Genomic DNA, 6000 nt, shown 5'->3' with positions numbered 1-6000 from the left:
ATATCTGATCAACTGTCTGCCATGTAATACTTGTTTAATGTCCTAATCGTCATTGGCAGTTCCTGGGCGACTTGTTTCCTCATCTGGTATGGATGAATCTCATCATGAAATTTGTAAATGACCTGACAGGCTTATATGGATGCATGAGCTAACAATTAGCCAATTACATCCTCATTAGCTGGTTGGTCTTAGCGGGACGTGTCACCTCGGGTAACAGGTGTCCCTGCAGAGTAAATAGTGTCCCCTGTGGTGAGATCAATTGATCTGATGAAGATGGAGAACTGCAGCAAGTGGGTGTAAATATGCATAGTGGAAATGCATGTAAGAGCACGTGTCTAGTGTGTAAATGTTTTTGCACAAGATGTGTTTGAGTGCGTCTACCGTATATGCACATTTGAGTATGGTTATTATTTGTGTATAGTGTGTGCTTTTATAAGAGTGCTAATCTGTGTGTGTGTGTCTTTTGTGTGTGTTTGCGTGCAGGGGACGTGCACTGTAGGTGTAAAGGAAGTCACACTGCTTGCATAGCGAGTACCAGGTGCGAACTCTTGACCTCTGCCTCACAAACACACGTGACTGCCCCCCTCAAGCATCTTAGCTGATGGAAACACCTCAAAAGCTAGCTAATGAGGCGACACTTCAGGCTGAGGACTAGGTTTCCCACACCCCCATGTGCTACATATACCCCTCAAACTTACTCAACAGCGACCCCAGCGCAACTGTAGATCTGGGTCACGGCACCACTGTAAAGGATATCACACTTCTTGCTTAGCAAGTACCACTTCCTCCAGATTCAGGCCATACCTGGCACGAACTCTGGACCTCTGCCTCACAAACACACATGACCTCCCTCCTCAAGTGCATATTAGCCGATCGCGCCACCTCAAAAAGCTAGCTAATGAGGTGACGCAAGCCGGACACTTCAGGCTGAGGAGTAGGTTTCACACATGCCTTTAAACAGCTTGGAAAATTCCAGAAAATGTTGTCATGGCTTTAGAAGCTTCTCATAGGCTAATTGACATCAACATAATTTGAGTCAATTGGAGGCGTACCTGTGGATGTATTTCAAGGCCTACCTTCAAACTCAGTGCCTCTTTGCTTGACATCATGGGAAAATCAAACGAAAATCATCCAAGACCTCAGAAAAATGGGGCCCTGATGTGCTTTAGGACCATGCGGACACCTCAGAGTGGTCGGCAGGTTGTTTTCCCTGATTTCAGTCGTTTGGATTTAGGACGCCATGGACACCACAGGACCAGCATGGGAGAGAAAAACAGAGGCAGGTGCTGTCTGTGTTCTGCTTTTTCTCTCAGTTTTAAAAACAGCCAGAGCAGAAACTAGCTACTCTTTAGTTGACTGATCTAGCTGGCAAGGTAACTGCTGTTTGACAGAAACAAAAAAAAATATCCCCAGTGCTGAGCTAGTAGGGTAACTGACATGTTACGTTAGTTAGCTAATGTTTCATCCCCTCTTGACTGAAGTGAATGAACTATTAGCAGTTAGTTAGCTAGCTAGTAGCTACCACAGCCAGTTCAGCTCCAGCTAGCCTCTAGCTATCTGTCAAGTAACAGTTTCTAACAGCTGTGTATGGAAATGTTTTGGAGCTTTTGTTTTGTCCCATTTCAACAGAAGTACATTTGATGACATATCATTGTACCATTAACTAGAGCTAGCCACAAGTTGGCTAACAATAGCTAGCTAGCGGGTTCACTGAAACCAACAGCCAAACGATTGAAGACCAATATTCTGAGGTTTTTTTCAGCACAATGTGAGTTTTTATTAGTCAGTATAGCAATGTAACTTTATTGATCTGTCAGTTTCCCTAGCTTATTCCCTACTTTCATACTGATACGGTATAAACAGCTATACAGGCTTCACTGTCACGGTGTACAGTCAGTACACAACACTATGCTCATCATGTTTTAGCAGGATCAGGTGGTGACAGGAGTCTCATCAGGGTCAGGCAACCAGGGAAGACCAGTCTGTGACAGCGCAGAGGAGAACTTTTGCAGATACAACACGTTATCCTCTCTGTGCAGCAAACACTGGACAAGCAAGAAGCTTCAAAGAATCAAAATATTTTAAGGCAGTCTGCCAAACCTCTAAAGTTGATTACCAAACTGTGTCAAGGGTTGATATAGTATTTTCCCGATGACACAAAATATGTAAAACAAAAAAGTAAGGAAGATCTGGGAGATGTTATTGATGATGAATGGATACAGATATGTTAAATGCCCAGTCATGTTTATGTAATCTCACACACAAATCACTGCATTTTAAGACAATCCGTAGAATGTACAATATGCCAATGAAACTTAATTTCAGGCTCTCAGAAATGTAATTCTTCTGCTGGAGGTGTAAAACACAAAAGGGGACATATTTCTATATGGTATGGCTGGCTGAATTCTGGCAAAGAGTATGTGCTTTTATCTCAAAATGTCTACATCTCCCTTTTCCCTGTTTTTGTTTGGTTGGAAATGTTGATACTGGAGACTGTTATCAGATGAAACTGTGTAACCTAGCATTTATAATGGCTAAAAAATGCATTGCCATTTATTGGAAGATTGGTTATCCTCCCACAATGGATAGAAGAAATATAAAGTAATGTATCACTGGCTGCCTGATATGGAATACTGTACAACAAAAGGAGTCTGTATTGAAAACATGCCCAGGTCAGGGGAGATAACTTTAGGCAATCCCTAGCTGCTGGGCTGCTCAGTCCTGGCCCTATGGGTCTGCTGTCCTGTTGGTTGTCACTCTGGCCTTGGCCTAACACACCTGAAACCAATAATGAAAGTTTCACTAAGATCCAAAAGCTGAGTGGGGTGTGTTGGGTTGGGGTGCTGCAGTGCCGTGGACCCCTAGGGGCAGGACGAGGTGACCCAGCTATATTGTGTGCAAGTAAAAAGTGCTCTACAGTACTATTAGGCCTATGATTTGAATTATATGAAGGGTGTACTGTCTCTGTGTGTTAATGTGTATGTGTGTTTTTATTAAACTTTTGTTTTTCCAAACCTTTCCCTTGAGATATCAAAAAAAGGATGTGAAGGAAGTTGTGTTGGGGAGAGAGGCGGCTCGAGCTGGCTGGGCGGTCTGGCTGACATTTGCTATAGACGATGTCTTTGTACTTTATTTGTAAGAGTTGTTCATTTGTTAGGCTATTGGTTGAAGGTGCAACACAATACTGATTATTGAATTACCATTGATCTAGTTCAGTCTTATCAATCACTTAAACATATTTAATAATGATCTCTTACCTAGCTTGATGACTGGGGGCATTTTTGCTTACCTTTTGTTGTTCTAAACAGAGACAACTAGAAGGGCCATGGGTCATATTAGATTGTGTAGAATGCAGGAAATGAGCTTCAGATGCCCCCCAAAATGGCAGGACCCCTGCCAAGTTACGCCCCCCACTTCTAAAACCAAAGTTGTGCCCCGAACAGATCAGTTAGTACATATTTCAACTGCAGATCAGTCAGTACATATTTCAACTGCAGATCAGTCAGTACATATTTTGACTGCATGTGTCCAATGTAACTGCTTGTTCTTTTCCTGAGCACGTTAATATTAAATGAATAAAAACAAATACAAAGAAAAATAACAAATAGCTACCCTTAAATATTCTCTCTGCTTCCAGACCAAGTCGTATCCTCTGTTTACTACCTCTCCAAATCATGACAGCCACACACACGCACACACACATGCACTTACACGCATGCACACACACGCAGAGCCAGGTGGTTGTTGGAATAACTCAGCTATCCCAAAAGCTTCCTTGCCGAGGGACCCATGGAACTGTGCCCAATACACACTTTGTAAGATGTTGAGATTCTGTGAGACTATTTATGAATATTAACATTTCAGGTTTTAAAGTCACTTCTACTGTCTTAAAGAACATTTTCTATAGACAGGTCTGTAATGAACCCTGCTTGAACAACCAAGTCTATCCTGAAGCAATAATCTCTCTTATTGACAAAGAAAAATGTAGACTGGTAATTTGGTATTCATATTGCCTAACCTTATTCATTCCACAGCTCCACCCAGAGAAAATGTCTCTCTCATTTTATGAAACGAGATCAAAGACCAAGAAAGTGAGATTGTTTTGCCAATTACATGCTTTGGCCACAAGCCGACTCGCTGACGCCCTCTGTGGACCATACAAGGTATTGGGACAAGACAGCGCATATCCACGCGCTACTTGCTCGCGCCCCGCTTGCTCACATCGAGGCTGGCTTCTCACTGGAAGCCTCGAGCTGCATTCCTCTCCATTCACAGGAAGGGAGCCGGCGTGTTGAGCGCACTAGTAGTCCGTGACGAGTGAAAATGTCCTTAAGTTTTGGAATTTAATCATGGCATGGATATCTAACCCAAGGATCACTTGAATTTGTAAGTAGGCCTATCCAGATCAATTTGTGTGTTTGAATGAGATAAACGTTTATTTGGGGTTGACAAATGTGGGTGTTTTCGCTCCCATGTTGACAGTTTGTCTTGTCTGTTTAACAGTTGCGTCTGACTGCAAGAGTTTGAAGCTTGTGATTTCTAAACAGCCCTTGTACTAGGCGAACAACTGGTTGCGCTTTGGTAACCCGTCTATTTACCTGTGTAGCCTATTGCACTTCACAAGTAGTTGTTTTGCATGCTGTCTTGGATGCGCATACAACAGATATATATATGTGTATATGTGTGTTTTTATATAGACCTATTCAACCAGTTGAAGGGTTGATCAACACCGAAGTGGGAAAACTGCGGATATTGTGTCGTTGGCAAGGGGTGTGTGGATGGATCCAGTTACTGTTCTACAGTACAAGCGCATAGGATACTTCAATAAGTAGAAGAGTTCGACCCTAATTGGGCACTCTACGTCTGCTGAATTCAGCGATGTTTTATCACACGTCCTTTCCTAACATCCTTATATCCGTTTTGTTTTTATATTTGAACAAACATGGGCAAGGACCTATAGTTTCAAAACGGGAAAGCAGACTTGTGTATTAGTTACCTCATTGTAAAGGGAATGCTGTTGCATTGCGTTTTTGAGAAGGAATGTCTCCATAGACTACATAATTATAGCTATTCACTGACAGACAGACACTCTCGCCTGGAAAAAAGTCTTTCTTGTGCGGTGAGTGGGGAGGCATGTGTGGCTCGTGTTTGTCTTTACGTTGAAATTCGCGGCATTCTCTCATGTATGGGGTTATTTAATAGGGTTGCTTCTTAGTCGTTCTACGCTACTTAGGCTGCGTTTAGACAGGCAGCCCAATTCTGACATTTTTGACCGATCAGATCAGCTCTGAACAATATATTATGTTTTGAAAGAATCTGATGTGATTTGTTTAAAAGACCAATTATTTGAAAACATATCGGGAATTGTCTAAATGCAGCCTAAATGGACGTAAGGGGGTGTAGCATTTCTCATGTGAACCAGTGTGCGGTTTAGGAGCAAAAAAAATCGAGTACCCTATTAACTTTAAAATAATGAAAAATGGTGTGTGAAAAGAGCCAGAATCTGCTGACTAGTGAGAGGCAATTTGAAGGCTTTGTTTCAACAGCAATAATTGCATATTGAGGAGTAATAGAAGGATGAGAGTTGTCTGTGGGTGTGTTGGTCTACCCCATGCATCGAAAGTCCTCTTGAATATGCGCTGCTATAGGCTTCTCTATTGCATTTGCTCGAATACTTTTTCAGTATTATTCTTGTGAGCAAATTACACGTCAAAAATACATCATTCACCAATTCAAATATATATATATTTTTCCCCCTGACCAAATGTGAATTTATATAAAAGCAAAGGCATTTAAATCTGTTGTGATGAATTTGTCTTGTCCTTGCCCCCAGTTTTACAATTCAAGGCAACCGACATTGGCTTGGTGGTTAAAGGCTATGACACCTATTCACATGTCAATTATGAAAGATATCAAACCTGAAACAAATGCTTGTTTAGTAGGCGGTACTAGTTGAATGTCACCGACACTAATCAGTCATAGGGTTGGCATGGCTTTGGC

At 41.9% G+C, this 6000-nt stretch overlaps 1 protein-coding gene and 1 long non-coding RNA gene across 2 annotated transcripts in view; both read left to right on the top strand.

Moving 5' to 3' along the window:
• Positions 1-1089: 1089 nt before the first annotated feature.
• Positions 1090-2646, top strand: LOC121846852. The gene is made up of 2 exons (XR_006083840.1): positions 1090-1373; positions 1927-2646. It is a non-coding gene; the product is annotated as an uncharacterized LOC121846852 (long non-coding RNA).
• A 1587-nt stretch (positions 2647-4233) lies between these two features.
• The window catches only part of LOC112254952 (plexin-A1), a 402693-nt gene continuing 400926 nt past the window's right edge, over positions 4234-6000 (top strand). Inside the window, 1 exon segment of the mRNA XM_042324754.1 lies at positions 4234-4386. The gene's annotated coding sequence lies outside the window, so the exon portion shown is untranslated.

This window comes from Oncorhynchus tshawytscha, linkage group LG07 (assembly GCF_018296145.1).
Source record: "Oncorhynchus tshawytscha isolate Ot180627B linkage group LG07, Otsh_v2.0, whole genome shotgun sequence".
In the NCBI taxonomy this organism is placed as follows: Eukaryota; Metazoa; Chordata; class Actinopteri; order Salmoniformes; family Salmonidae; genus Oncorhynchus; species Oncorhynchus tshawytscha.
This window is presented reverse-complemented; position numbering and strand designations above follow the sequence as displayed.